The sequence below is a fragment of the Girardinichthys multiradiatus genome, chromosome 22 (genome assembly GCF_021462225.1).
Source record: "Girardinichthys multiradiatus isolate DD_20200921_A chromosome 22, DD_fGirMul_XY1, whole genome shotgun sequence".
NCBI classification, from domain to species: domain Eukaryota; kingdom Metazoa; phylum Chordata; class Actinopteri; order Cyprinodontiformes; family Goodeidae; genus Girardinichthys; species Girardinichthys multiradiatus.
In genome coordinates this window covers 748,509-763,640 of record NC_061814.1, presented here as the reverse complement: position 1 = coordinate 763,640, position 15,132 = coordinate 748,509, and positions in this window count along the sequence as shown.

Here is a 15,132-nt window from a genome sequence, read left to right as displayed (position 1 = left end):
ACAGAGCTGAAAAGCTTTGTCTTAAGCATCTTAACCTTTCCGATAATTTAAAACATAGAAAGTGTCCGGGGTTTTTTTTTTTTTTTTTTTTTGTTCCTGTAGCACTTATTTCTATTTCTATGTAGAAGTTACAAATTAAAGGTAACTAACTGACAAACAAAAATTCACACGGGAAATGCAGTCCAACCATCATTCACGCGGTAAAGTCATGTAAAACATCCTGAGACCAAACAATTCATTTTTGTCTGTGGGGGATATGACTTTTAGCCCTTTAATACAAACATCATCTTTGCGATCTATGTTAGTACCACTGTGCTGTAAAGAGGATAATAATGTATAATAATCTTAACCCTGTCAAAACACAAGTTTTATCCAATGTCTTTTGTAGGAGACAGCGGGATTTACTTGTGACTACTTTTGCCATGTTTGATAACTTAAGAAGCAGAGATCTGAGTGAGACCGAAAAGGTTTTACTTAGAACCTTGGAAGGGGAGTCAGAGGGGAAGGATAGTAAAGCAGGAAGGTAAACGCTCAGAGGAAGATATAACAGCTTTTGAGGATTCTGAACAGGAACAAAGTAAAAACCCTTGCCAGCTAATATGAATGAATGCAATGTGTAAGCTAGGGCTGTGTAATTCATTGATATTAGTATCTGCAAATGGAAATTAGTCATTTTTACTTGTTGAACCCTAAGGGGTTTGAGAGCAATTTACGCCTGAAGTTACATACCTTAAAATAAATCAAGTATAGCTTCACAGTTATAAGGCCTACATGCACCCTTTTGGTGCCTATGTAAAGGTAAGACATAAAATAATATTTATCCAGGGCAACCGCTATTGTAACTGTTACTATGTCTGATTTATCTGTGATTAAACAAAGAAAACAAAATTAGATTTTTGAGCCTCGCCAAACGTTTTTTCTTAATTAACGTTGCAAATCAAAATCAAATCGTTTGGAATTCCTAAGAGAACCCCCAGGTCGCAGTCATCCACATTTTCACTATAACTGCAGCAAATTTGGACTGAAAGGGTTAAGGCAATGATGTTCCACAAATGTTTTAGAGGGCAATGTGCCAGGCAGAAATGGCAGTTAGGCAAAGGGTGCCAAAACTTTCCCAAATGTGTTTTTCACCTCATAAATAAAAAATAAAGGGGAATCTGATTAAATAAACGAGCTGATTTGCATTGTAGGAGTCCTGCATATGAAATAGCCTTTGGTTATGACATTTACCCTGTGTATCATCAAAATGTACAGTTGCAAACATAACTGGAAGCTAACGGAGTAGTGCGCAGGCTAGCAGGCGATGAACAGCAACCAGCAGACTGTAATGTTCAAGCAAATTACATCACCAGAGAAGGTGCTAGAAACACAAGTTATGCCTTGTTAGAAAGGTGAGTGTCTCTAGTTTGTTATGTTATGAGACATGTGGGGGTGCTGCAATGAGAAAGGTGCTTTTTATACCATTTTGTTTACAGAGTCAGCAATGTCTGAGGGACCTTAAAATGTAATCGCCCGTGTTTAAGTTGCTTTAAAACTAAAAAGTATTTGTGCAATACGCATTGGGGAATTGTTTTGTAAAGATTGAAGCCTCTTCTTGCGATATATTTAAGAAAATAAAATGTATGCAGTTTTACCTAGTTTTATAGACCGCCCAATAGGGGCGTGACCTAGCGGCCTTAGGAGGTTAAGACCTGTTTTACAAGTGCCAAATAGGGTTGCCTTAATCTGCCAAGACCAGGGATGGTCTGTGTAGATGAGCAGGTAATTACCATCACATGATTGTCAGTTTGTACCAGGAAAACCAAATGCCACTTGACTAAAAAAAATTTTGCCTCCCAGTCACAATGGTCAAAGGCACCAAAACATTTATTGAACTAAAGCTGGGAATTTGTAAGAATGCAGTCACTTGGATGGCACAATCTCTTCCAAGAGGAAATGTGTACCTTGACAAGTATTGAAAGTATTGGATATGCTGAAAATAAATGCTTTTCTGCTAACAAAAAACATTATAAAAAACAAAATCTCTGCATAGTGTAAGTCAAATATGTCACATGATAAAAAGCTAAAAGGACAAGGCAGAGGAACATCTAAGATGGTTATCCAGAAACATGATTCAATTCAGTTTATTTATATAGCGCCAATTCACAACACATGGAGTTGGCAGAACAATAAGGTGACTCTGATGGGCTCCAGTGACCATAGGGTAGGACCCCAAGACAGATGCAGAAGATGGTTGTTAAAAGAGAAGCATCATATTCTTCGCACAGACTTACTGTTGTTGCTGACACAACAAAGCCTTGGGTGGTGTTGGTTTGTGCAGCCACATTATCAACTTTTACCCAATGTCAAGCCACACACAAAATAAATGTCTTTGACCTGTCAAACAGCTGCAATGAGCTGCAATATTTTGACTTCATGTTGCTACTGGCTGAAGAACTGATTGCCCAGGCACAGGGTAGTCTAGGTCAGCAAGTTGACAAGAGGGGCAGTGATGATGATGAGAAGAGCTCTGAAGATGAACAGTACAATCCAAATAAAAAGAGAAGGCATGTTGAACCCCAGCACAATGATGATATGAAAAATATGGGACGCTTCAAAGATTGTAGAGGGAGCACATCCATCACAGTGCAGGAGACAAGGATGCAAGGATACAACATGTAGTTGTTTGTGTCAAAAACAAAAAAAAGGTTATGTTTACTGTGCATGATCTGTCATCACTGTTGTGTAATATGACCTGAACCTGCAACCTTAGGTCTCTATCAAGTACAAAGAATTCAACTTATTCAAAAAAGGCCAAATTAAGATGTTATGTTTTGTAACAATATTTTGATGTTCAGATGTATTTCAGTCACAAAGACTTCTTGTAAACATTTTTAATGTTATTCATGAACCTTTCTACATGACCAAATAAAAAAAAGAGTGTTTTAGGTATTCATAAAATGAAAAGAATTGCTCATGTTTTAAACTCTGAATAAATGAAATAAAGTTTTATAGCAAGCAAGACCCGATGTCCAGTGTAAAAGACATTTGATAAAACATAAATAAATAACATTTGTGGAAAAACAAATTGCAGTACGTTGTTTGAACTTCAATAATAAATCTGTTTACACAAAATCTTAATATCAAAACCTTTATACTTCAGGGTTTCAGGAAGATAAAGTTAATCTAAAATCAGCTTACGGCTGTTTCAGATAGAAAACATGACACTGAAGCTAGCCTCTGATTTGTAGCTTCCGAATCTGCCGTTAAATAAGTGAAAGAGATCTGTTAGAAGGGGGGGCATTCTCTGCGTAGAGCTGATATATGAGGGGGGTAAAAGAATACAGCTACATTACTTTTGCAAATGTAAAACCTGACGTAAGTAGAAACCTTTATCTAGGTGATGTCTGCCTTTGCTCCAGCAATAAAAGATTACAGTAGGTATATCTCATTGATTATGAATGAATTTATTTGACTAGGTTTTATTCTTCATAAAATAGTCAGTCAATCATTTTCTACCGCTTATTCCATAGTGGGTCGCAGGGAAGCTGGTGCCTATCTCCAGCAGTCTATGGGCGAGAGGTGGGGTACCCCCTGGACAGGTCGCTAGTCCATCGCAGGGCAACACACAAACAACCATGCACACACTCATTCACACAGGTAAGGGCAGTTTAGAGAAACCAGTTAACCTAACAGGCATGTCTTTAGACTGTGGGAGGAAGCTGGAGTACCCGGTGAGAACCCACTCATGCACGGGGAGCACATGCAAACTCCAAGCAGAAAGACCCGCGGCCGGGAATTGAACCTAAGACGTTCTTGCTGCAAGGCAACAGTGCTGCCAATTGTGCCACCGTGCACCCCCTCTTTTTAAAATATTTTTCTAATATCAGGTTTATTTTCCATTATTCAGGTCCATGGGTGGAGTTGATGTCTCTGGTCAGCTACTATCAAGTTCTCCACAAAACAAGGAAGCAGTACAAAACCCTTTACTACTTTGTGGAAATTGCGGAGGTGAGTGCCTACCTTATCCACAAAGCTCTCTATGAAGCTAAAGGGGAGGTGCCAATGCACCAAAAGGCCTCAGAAAGGCTCTTGTTGATCAGCTGCTCCAGGTGGGCTCACACCTGGTCTATCACAGCTCCCGGACCGCGCAGTGCTGTTGCCGGACTTCCAGCTGCTCAGAGCGGATCGCAGCGTGGAGCTATCGGGGAAGAGGCGAGGAGGCGGAATCTGCTTTTATATAAATGAAGGTTGGTGCAGAGACGTAAAAGTGCTGGAAAAAAACATGTAGCCCGGATCTGGAGTCATTTTCCATAATCTGTAAGCCGTTTTATTCACTGAGAGAGTTTTCCTCGTTAATAATAATCGGCTCATATTTTCCACCGCATGGCTGCACTTCTGCCGCGGAAAAACATCTCGCTGAGCTGATTACAGACATGGAGAAAAAATACACGGACTCTTTCATCATAATACTGGGAGATTTTAACAGAGCAAACCTCTCCCATGAACTCTCCAAATACAGACAGCATATTAAGTGTCCCACCAGAGATAAAAACACACTGGACCATTGTTACACAGCTTTAAAGGACTCATATCATGCTGTTACCAGGGCTGCTCTGGGTTTTTCAGATCATTATCAGAGAATTTAAGTACACCCTTTCATCAAACATTTTGACAGGTGGGCGGGATTTCTGGTGAGGGCGGGACCTCCGGTGGGGGCCATGTGGGCGCCATGAGGTCACGTGGTCAAGCAGGGGGGTGTGTCCAAGGGGGCGTAACAGTGGATGCTGATTGGTTGTCGTCATTAGGGGCAATACCTTAAATGAGTCAATTAAAACACAGGGGTGTGTTTAAGGGTGTTACAGGGAAGGCCTTAAATGAGCCAATTAAAACACACAGGGGTGTGTTTAAGGGTGTTATTAATAATCTGTATGTTTTTTCAGGCGTTAATACATCTAAAAACAAAAAAAAGACATGCATCCTTTTATATTTTAAAGGTATAATCAACTTAATGTTGACCTATCACATGAAATCCTAATAAAGGAACTGTGTAACCTGACAGAATTGTAAGTTCATTTTGCTTTACAGCAGGACCTATTTGTTGAATATATGAGCCAGTCTAAATCAGTTCAAAATAGAAAAGACCTAAAAAGTAAATTAAAAGATTGTGCTTCACTACATCGATGGAACGAGAAAAACCTTCAGCTTCTGCGTCAACATACTGGAAAAGCAGCTGAAAGAAGTAGGACGAATATGAGATTAACAGAAAAAAAAAAGAACATCAGTATACTGTTTCCAAGTTACAAATTGACTAGCAATGATGTGTTTGTTTTTGAATCATGAGAGACTCCATTTTAGGAAAAAGGAATGATAATTTTAGTTACCTGTAGCTTTTCTAAAACATTTACTTTTTCATCTTAGAGTAAAAGGTTATTCAGGGGGGTTACAGTTATTCTATATCCAACTGTTAGGGGCGATGTCAGGAAGGGCAGTTAGGTCTGTTCCTTAGATAACCATATCACCTTTGAACTCAAGAAAGGTTTTGGTCTTAAAAACATAGTCTTTGCAGTTGAGATAACACTGTCATGTTCTGGTATAAATACTGTGTAAAATGTTGTTCGAGGGCTGTTTCATTGGCTAACTTCAGTGTCAGGGTCTTCAAATGCTGAATGTCTTTGAACCATAACACTTGTTACATTGAAAATACCAGTACTGACAAGAAAAAATGTCGGTAAATATTTCAGGAAACCCGGAAATTGTGGCTTCTACTTCTGATAATTCACAAAAGCACAATGACATCTTTAAACGTAAGTAAGTAAGTAAGTATTCATTTTTAAGAAATCATTAAATGCATGTGAATGTTCTCTAATTTTGTTTATATATATTGTTTATATATATATATATATATATATATATATATATATATTTGTTTCTTTGTCATAGAACCCACCGCTGATGACCTTGATGATTTCATCTTGACACAATCAGATTATGGTAAGTAAATGTTAAATGCAATAAAATATATATATATATATATATATATATATATATATATATATTATAGTTAACCCTTGACAATGTTTCAATTTATAGATTTGATGAGAGAGGTAAACCCGAATGATCAAGTTGGAGGGTTCAGTGGCTGGAATCGACAGTCAAAATTGAGAAGGCGAATTATTTCCAAACAAGAAAAAACCCCAACCACAACTGAAATTAAAACTGATTCTTTGAATACTCCTCCGTCAATTATCATCATTTCCCCTGAAGACACACCGGATAAGTTACCGGCACCACCACCAGAAAGTAAGTAAGTCCTAGGAACCAGCTATTTTTCTTTGAGAGTGAATGTATTTTAAACCTCAGATAAAAACTCTTTACAGATTCGACTGAGAGTTCTGTGGAAGACACAGCTGTCGAGCAGCAGCAGCAGCAGCAGCAGGGTAGAAAAAATAAATAAAAATTAAATAAAAACAATATATATGTATTTTAAGCATAGTTCAATAAAATGTCATATAAACCTGTTTACAGATACATCCAAAGATGCCACATTGAATCCGCCCACCAGAAGGTCGCTTTTCAAAGATCAAGACAGCTTTCAGCAGAACGGCACCGTTTCAGTTCAACAAGAAGTGAAATCTGGAGGTTTTACCGCAAAGAATCGCAGTAAGATAAAAAAAATAAAAGAAAACGTGTGTATTTTAAAAACTATTTTTCGTTTTATTTATGAACGCTGTGCTGCGCAGCGTAAGATAACTTTTATTGTCTTCTGTTTTTACAGAATATTTAACACCGGCCAAAAGACAGCGACTCTCTGCGCTACAAAGCAGAGCAACGCTAGTGAGTGGATTAATGAACGGTACGTTTTAATTCATACATACATACTGAATTAATTTGAATTCCTTTGTTTTTTTTTCAGCTTTAATTTGATTATTTCAATATATATATACATATATACATATTTTTATTTTATTTTGTTCATTCTCCTTACAGAGGTAACGTTGATGGTAGGACAGATTGGCTACAGAAACGGACAGCGCAGGAAGACAGTCTCTACAGCCTCACGGGATCTTCGTAATAAGGCCTCATCGTTAACGCTTCTGGCAGCATGTCAGATTCTGTTAAAGAAGCATTTTGGTGACATCAAGGTGATTTTAAACTGAACTGATCACTGTGTTTTGTTTTTGTTTTTTTCTGTAGGTTAGTTTTATTTATTTTTTTTTCTTATGTTCATAGAAATGGATAACCGAATCAGACTTGCCCTGGATGAAATAAGAAATTTAGTTAATGAACTTAACGAAATTTCCGTTAATGCAGAAGTAGCAGATAACATCGTTTTAAATGCATCTCCTGCTAACAGTGAAAATGTAATAAATGAACATCAGCACGGTGACGTTTTAAACGTAATCAATCAGGCTCTTTACGATTTAAATAGCACTCATCAGAATCCTTCTATGTCACGTGCCGCAGATCATCACGGGGGTCATTTCAATACGGACGTAGCAGTTAGTTCTGATCAAATAGAGCGAGATCCTCCAGCGGTGGTTGAACGTGAACATTTTAATAACCATGAAATAAGGAGACCTTTTACCGTACCGCCGCCCTGTCCAAGTAACGTTCCAGATTTAGCAGCATTCTATACAGACATCATGCGTATTATAATTGAATTAGCCGACGCTGCGAGATCGTTAACCAGACGTAACGACGTTGTGCAGCTGGAATTAGTGGGTGAAAATCTCAATCGTCACATCACATTTACTGTTACAGATGATGGAAATATGATCCTGCCTGCTTTCGAAAACTTCCTCGACGATTTAGTACAATCGAATGCAAATATACCTGTAGATAATAACATGGAATTTGTTCTTCAGGTTGTTAATGACCCAGCAGGAGGTTCTAAGCGTAAAGCTGCAGGAACGTTAGACTGTGAACTGTTTAATAAGAAAATGCGTCATTTGTATATTATAAACAATACCGGTAATCAGTTATGTTTTGCAATCAGCCTCGCACACGTCTCTGATCCTGAGCTTACTGATGACCATGCTGTAGAACTGGGGAGGAGATGGCAGCATCAGGCAGGCCTTGACGAGCAAACAGCAGTTACTTTTCGTGATATTGGTAAATTTGAAACCATTCTGAAGAGAAAAATTGTAGTGTTTCACAGAACCACGGGCTCTACTGCTCTGTGTAAATTTGAGACCAGTTTCCCTGATCGTTCAAACCCTGTGTTTTTGCTGTTATTTCAAGGTCATTACTATGGGATAAAAAATCTCAAAGGTTTTATGGGGTGCAGATATATTTGTAATTACTGTTACGCCAGCTATCAGAATGCAAATACACACCATTGTGAAGGTTATTGTCCAGTGTGTCGAACATATAAATGTATGCAAGAGATTAGCAATCCTGTAAGCTGTGCAGGCTGTCAAAGAATCTGTCGTAATTCTTCATGTTTCAGCAGACACAGGGAACCGCGCATCAGAAATAGTGCTCAAAGGCCTATGAGTGACTGTGAGTTGGTAAAACTGTGTAAAGTATGCAAACGGATATACGTTATTCCAATCAGTAAACCGAATAAACCACACGTGTGTAATGTAAAATGCAGTATTTGCGGTGAAAATGTACCCCCCAGCCTAGACATTACATGCGATGATCATAAGTGTTACATTCAGCCTTGCAGTGCAATTAATCAGCTTGATGATAAACTGATTTTTTATGATTTCGAATGCCTCGTCAATGAGAGCGGCGTGCATACCCCCTTTCTGGTCTGTGCTAAAACGTTGAAAGGTGATGAATGGTACGCTTATGGACTGAATTGCACCCAAAAATCTCTCCTGCATTTCAGGAGGCCGAAGTACAGAGGCTTCACCTTAATAGCGCACAATGCGCGGGGGTATGATGGTTACCTGATTCTCACAGCAATGCTGCAGTTAGGGATTAAACCTCATCTCGTCATGGTAGGGAGTAAACCTCTCTGTTTAACCGACCCTGATTACAGGTTAAAATACATTGATAGCCTGTCCTTCATGTGCATGAAGCTTAGTGCCATGCCGAAAGCGTTAGGCTTTACCGATCAAAGCAAGGGTTTTTTTCCCCACCTATTTTCCTCTGAACAACATCTCCAGTATGTGGGGCCTTTTCCTCCTCCATCCTGCTATGCTGTAGAACGCATGAGTCTTCAAGAACAACAGGTGTTTAACAGCTGGTACAGAGAAGCGAGCAAAGAGGTCTTTGACTTTAAGAAAGAAGCTATTCGTTATTGTAAAAATGACGTTGAAATTCTTTTTCAATTATGCTTAAAATTCAGAGACGAGTTCTTTAAGGAGACAAATGTGGATCCGTTTAAAAGTATCACAATAGCATCAGCCTGCATGAAGGTTTTTGTAACCAATTTCCTTCCTCCTCAAACCTTAGCCATTCCATCACCTCTGGACTACAGACGTAGCAGTAAAACGTTCTCCAGCGCGTCCATTCAATGGCTCGGCTGGATTGCAGACAGCAGAGCCATATTTATCGAGCATGCATTAAATAGGGGTGAAAAGAAAATCGGGCCATATTCAGTGGATGGGTATGCAGAGATTAACGGTGTCAAAGTTGCGTTTGAATTTTACGGCTGTTTTTTCCACGGCTGTAAAAAGTGTTACATGCCTCATGACAAGTGTCCGTTGAGAGGGGTCGCATTTGAACAGTTTTACGCAGCCACTGTTGAGAGAAGCAAGGTGTTACAAACTGTGTACGGCCTTCGTCTCGAAGTCATATGGGATCATGAGTGGATTGAAATGAAAAAATCAGACCCAGGGGTGATCAGCTTTCTTGAGAAAGTTAATGCACCCGAACCGCTATCCCCCCGGGATGCGCTGTATGGTGGACGCACCTGTCCTATGAAGTTGAGGTACACAGCGGAACCGGATGAAACTGTACACTATGTGGATTACACATCTCTGTACCCTTATGTAAACGCCAACTGCGTTTTTCCCCTCGGACACTCCACCATCATTTACAAAGATTTTTGATGATGGTATAATCAAAGCTGTGGTCTACCCACCACGTAACTTGTTGTTCCCTGTTTTACCTTACAGAACATCCCAAGGTAAACTTGTGTTCACTCTCTGCCGCACATGCGCTGAATTAAATTACCAGTCAGGTCCCTGCATGCATAATGATGAGGACAGAGCTCTGATGGGAGTGTGGGCGAGTGTAGAACTCTGTAAAGCGTTGGAGTGTAGTTATCGTCTTGCTAAAATCACAGAGGTGTGGCATTTTGAAAAGAGAAGTGATACAATTTTTAAAGGTTACATTCATTGCTTTTTAAAGGGTAAGTAGGAGGCTTCAGGCTATCCGTCTGAAGCAGTGGATCAGGAGAGTAAGTCAAAGTATATAAGCGACTACAAACTGCATCAGGGCATCCAATTAGACCCTGAGAAAATCGAGATGAATCCTGCCAAAAGGCAGGTTGCAAAATTGTGTTTAAACAGTTTTTGGGGGAAATTTGCGCAAAGACGTGATCTGTCTCAGACCACAGTCATCACTAACCCTGAAGACTTTTTCAGCTTCATGTTCTCGAGTAAATACAGGGTTAACTATTTTCATTTTTTTAACCCTGAAATGTGTGTAGTGCAGTGGAACTACAGCAAACGTGTCATATATCCACCAAGTAAGACAAATAATGTGTTTATAGCAGCATTCACCACCGCTTATGCACGTTTAAAACTTCTCAGCAGCATGGAGAAGTTACAGGACAGATTGATTTATATTGACACGGACAGTTTGATTTATGTGACAAAAAGTGGTGAAACTCCTCTGGAATTGGGGAATTATCTGGGTGATCTTACTGACGAGTTAGATGGTGACAGCATTTCGGAGTTTGCATCGACAGGACCCAAGAGTTATGCATACCAAACTAAAAACCGTAAAAATGTAATGATACGTGCTAAAGGCATCACTCAGACGCATGAATGCAGCAAGAGGGTCAATTTTGACAGCATCAAAGGGCTGGTCGAGGGCTACTTACAGAGGTCAAGTGAGGGTGTCATTGAAATCCCTCAGCACACGATCAGGAGGGATAAAAAGAGATTCCGTTTGACAAACGCGACATTTCTTAAAAAGTTTCGACTGGTGTATGATAAGAGACGTCTTTTTTCTGACGGGACAACTCTGCCTTTCGGTTATTATAGTTGAAGAAGAAATAAAATAAAAAGTCACATGGATTTACAGGAGATTGATTTTGATCCTAGATTTAGAGCACCTTTCTCATGTATGATAGTTGGACCCAGTGGCTGCGGGAAAACTTTATTTGTAAAAAGTATTTTACAAAACTGTAATCATGTCATGGATATTGTTCCAGAAAATATTGTATGGATTTACACTTCTTTTCAACCCATGTATGCTGAATTGCAGAAGATGAATAAAAATATTACCTTTGTGGAAGGATTGCCTCATTCTTTTGAAGATGAAAACCTATTTCCTCCTGATCAGAATCATCTGATTATTCTAGACGATGTTATCGCTCAAGCCTCAGATGATGAAAACGTGATGAAGATCTTTACCCAGTTTCGTCACCATCGTAATATGAGTGTTATGATGTTGACTCAGAATGTTTTTCATCAGGGAAAGTTCAGTCGCACTATTAGTTTGAACTGTAATTATATGGTGTTGTTTAAGAACCCGAGAGATAAACTCCAGCTGAATATACTGGCCCGCCAAATGTTTCCATCTCAAAAGGGTCTCTTCTTGGAGAGTTTTGAAGACGCAACGAGAGAAGCTCATGGATATTTAATCATCGATTTTACGCCTACCTGCCCAGAACATTTCAGACTGAGAACGGGGATACTTCCTCAGCAGTGGCCTGCTGTGTACGTGCCCAGAACAAAGTAAGTCATCATGTCTGCGCGTATAAAAAGGAATTTACCATTATTCAGAGCTTTGTACCAGGCCTGTCCACAGAAACGTAAAGATATTCTCGCACACTGCTCTCCCGACTTTATTAAGGCTCTGTGCGAGATTGCACTGAATATCCTAAAAGGTAACATTAAACTATCACCCTCTCAACACCGACAATTGAAGAAACAAAGAAATATCATCAGATTGTTGGGTGATAAAAGAACCGGGATAAAAACTAAACAGTTGGCTCTCAAAAAGCAACGAGGTGGTTTTATTCTCCCCATCTTAACGGCTCTTGCACCCTTGATCGGTGATCTAGTGGGTGGAATCATCAGGAGATAATGTCTCTCAGAACATCGCAGAAGATGTTTCTCATTTCACCTCATCAATTCAAGCGTCTGACCCAGTCAGACACGTCCATCAGACAGACGGCGGAGGAGAATTTGGATGCTGAAATGAGAGCGATATTAAACGAGCCGGGTTTGACTTCTTATGAAAAAATCAAGAGATACGATGCTCTTCTCCAGAGGTATCTGACTTTACTTAAGCAAGGTGTCAAAGAAGAAAAACAGCGGGTCAGTTTAACTCTGCAGCGTGACACAGAGGTTCCTGAACATGAGCGGTCCCAAGAAAAACAAGGCCCAGGGCAGGACGAGGCCCCTAAGGATCAGGTTCTTACGGAAGTACTGAAAAGCCTTCCTAAACACAATCGTAAAAATGTCGAGTACATTTTGAAGAAATTATTCGAAAGAAGTGAGAGTTGGACTTTGCGAGGTGAATTTGTATTTAACGGAAATGTTATAAAGGGGTCCCACATGATTGATTTGTTGAAAAATCTCATGCTTCCGTTTAAAAAATCTGGAGCATCACAAACCCGAGGATGGTCTGATTTTCTACACTCCATGTCAGAAGTAAACATACCTATATCTTCAGTCATTAACCCTTATGCTCGTGAAGAATATAGACGTTTCAAAACAGAGGGTACATCGATTGAAAATGGGGGTACACCCCCCAGCGTTAAGCAGAGAAGAAAAAGAAGAAGAAGAAGGCAGATAACTCATTCTCCCTACTGGTCGAGACCTGAGCTGGAAGATCCAAAAAATGCTGATGGGAGATCAAAAAGGTCTCTTCGTAAGACGACACTACCACCACGATGGATTACATTTTCACCATAAACCGTTATAAGAAAAATGAAACATATAGTCTATTTCTTTTATTCAATAAAATATTTATTGATTATATTTTTCAAGTCTAACTTCGTTCTCTACTTCACACACTAACATATGATATCATTACACAAATATTAAATCATAAGAAGAAAAAAAAAACAAACAATGAAAAAAAAAATAAAAAAAGACATTTTAAATTCCATAACAATCCAGAAACATCTCCAAAGAGCATGTTCCGTGAGTATAAAATGTACAACATTGATTAATGACACATTTCTGATATTTTTTCACAAAGTTAGATACCATTAAATCATTCTTAATCACATCTCCGGTGTATTTTGACAACACTTGCTGCAGTGATAATCCGCACGCTCTATATGACATAGATAAAAAATGCAATGGTGACCGCACACAGTGGACAGAGTGTTTTGAAGCTGATTATTATGATACAATATTTTTGAGGATCTGTCTTCTAAAAATGTTACGATGCTTGACGGGTAGAACTCGAAATCCGGAGAAAATCCATAAGAGTCAAAAAAGCTGGATTGACCATTCTCATCCAATGTCAGAGCTAACCAGTGTTCCTGCGGCATGTGTGAAGGATGTGTGTTCACAATAAAGTAGGCCGGCCCTGAGAATTTGTCAGCAAGCAGCGGCAGCTGGTCGCACGGCCATACACCACAAAACAAATCTCCCAGCAGATGACGCATCAGGCTCTCAATTTCATGATTATTCATGCCTGATTAGATTAATAATAATCCACCAGCACACGCCTCTTTGAATCAATCTCTAAAATAGAATCATAACAAGCGTAGATGATCAGCGTGGTGGTATGAGGCAACGGGTTTCTGAAGCGCATTTCCAATCTTAAATTCCCACTGGAAACTGGAGATAGAGCATCTGTGTCCTCGCCCGGGTTAAGATTAAATGTGAATAGAGAGTATCCTTGATTAAATTCCTGACGTGATATACTCAGTGGAAGATCTTTTAGACGTCGTCCTGTAGCCGTAAACAAGTTGTAATACTCTCTCACTGAATGACCTTGGTTAAAATTGGGCTGGAAGGCTTTAGCAGGAATTTGTCTGCCATCCTGACACAAAGCTAAATATTACATATCAAAATGATTAAAGTCAAACGGATTGAGATTGCGTGTTCCTGTAAAAGCGTCATGATCCAGTAACGCAATCACCACATACTTGGGAAAGACGCCTAAGAAAAGATTCTCTTGGTTGCATACCCTTGAATTTTCAGGGATGGAATATGTTTTTACATTCACACGTGAAAGTGGATACAGAGCATTTGCTTTCATTAAAGCTGAAGCGTGCCCCAATCGAACGGCTGGAGAGACAGTAACTTTTTTGATGAAAAGAGATGCTCCTCATATCCTGAGTTTGTAAGTGGAGTCTCTTGCTGCCATGAGACAAAAGGCATTGTTGGCTCTTGTAAGTTTAATTTTAAGGTCAACAAAGTTTAAAAGAAGTCTCTCGCAGAAACATATGTCTGCATATGCCTTGGTTAGGGCCGTTCGTTGTAACAATAGAGTTCAGAGCACATGCAGTGTCTTTATAAAAAAGACCAGAGCTAAACTGGGTTTTTAAAGAATCCTCAGAAAAGTTTAACAATGTCTCAATCATGGCTCTATATGGATGTGTAGCACTGGATTGTGAAATCATTCGATCTCCGAGAGTGACGTCACACTGACTGAAGATGGTGTTTAACGGGTAGTTGATGAGCCCTACAGGTGCATCATCTGGCAGGTTTGTTCCATCCTCGTTAGTAATTTTCACTCTGAGATGCAACAGCATATTGTTGAGATCTAGATACTTTTCTCCGTTTCCCGGAATGAAAAACTCGATCGGCCCTCCATCAGTGATTGCTGATAAAGGCTGGATCTCGGTGTAAATTTTATCTTCAATCGATAGCTGCGTCATCGGGGCAGAAAATAAGTCCAACTCTGCCAGCATGCACTCTGATGATTTGTTATGTAAAAGAGCCATTATTTAAATATATCAAAACTTGCGGATGACGTCCTTCCTCTTCGTTTGTCAGCTGCGACTGATCTCCTTTTTTGCGTTTGTCGTTGTTTTTTAACCGTCCTTAAACGATCACC